At 39.5% G+C, this 1235-nt stretch overlaps 1 protein-coding gene across 1 annotated transcript in view; it reads left to right on the plus strand.

The window, feature by feature from the left end:
* Window positions 1-1235, plus strand: part of pkn3 (protein kinase N3) — a 43407-nt gene that overhangs the window by 11252 nt on the left and 30920 nt on the right.

Raw genomic sequence — 1235 nt, forward strand, 5'->3', positions numbered from 1 at the left:
ATATATATATATATATATATATATATATATATATATAGTATACAACAATAACAACAATAGAAAAAGGCATAGCAATAGAAATTTAAGTGGAATAGGCAGTTTTAAACATGTGTTTTTGAGTTGTGATTTGAAATGGGGGAATGAATCGATGTTTCTAAATTGGGGGGGTAATGAGTTCCAGAGACAGGGAGCAGAGTGGCTGAATGCTCTGCTCCCCATGGTGGTCAGACGGGTGGAGGGGACGGAAGAGGATCTGAGGGAGCGTTGGAGGGAGTGGGACGTTGGATGAGACCAGACAAATATGGGTGGGCGAGGTTGTGGATGGCTTTGAATGCAAACAGGAGGACTTTGAATTGGATATGGAACTGGACCGGGAGCCAGTGGCACTGGTGGAGGTTGCAGCTGAATTCTGGACCAGTTGAAGTTTATGGAGGGATTTGTAAGGGGAGACGGAAGAGGAGAGATTTACAGTAATCCAGACGGGAAGTGACAGGACTTGTGGACTCTGAATCGTCATCCGACTGTGATACTGTAGACTCTGGCGTTAACGCACTAGCCGCAGGTCGGAATAACGAGACGAATTGTTTGCTTGCTCAGTGTTCAGATTGTTCAGTAGCAAGTTGGCCTGCCACGTTTAACCTGTTAAAAAAAAAAAGGGGGGGGGGGTCAAACGTACTGGTCGCACTGGACTGGATGTAAAATTCAGTTGCACAGTCTCAAATTTGGTTGCAGTCTGGAGCCCTGATATGTATTGTTTGTATGTTTTTGACGAGTGTGTAAGACTTCAATTAAAGTGATAGTAGCATGTATTTGTTGAAAAAAAAAACAAAAAAAAAACAGCTGGGCTACTAACGATCACAAAACATTTTTGTACATAAAGTTTTGCAAGTAAACTCTTATTTTATCTGGAATCGAATCCGGGCGGCTGCCAAACGCTCTGCTTGGGCCCTGTTTTTTCACTGTTAAAGTTCAATAAATGTAACATAAACTTAACGAGTAATCATGTTAAATATTTGGGATTTCAATATTGACCAAAGGAATTATTTTTTTCCATAATCAAGAAGCCCCAATTACAATATTTTGTTATATTATGTGATACATTTTCATTTCATATATTTATTATACAGGAAAGTTGGAAAAAGTAACATGACATTAAAATATAAAAACGGGCCTGACTCAGTTTAAAAACTGGTTTTCAGCATGTTCCTGTTCTGCAGAAACATAAAACATGGGTA

Source organism: Etheostoma spectabile, chromosome 16 (genome assembly GCF_008692095.1).
Source record: "Etheostoma spectabile isolate EspeVRDwgs_2016 chromosome 16, UIUC_Espe_1.0, whole genome shotgun sequence".
NCBI classification, from domain to species: domain Eukaryota; kingdom Metazoa; phylum Chordata; class Actinopteri; order Perciformes; family Percidae; genus Etheostoma; species Etheostoma spectabile.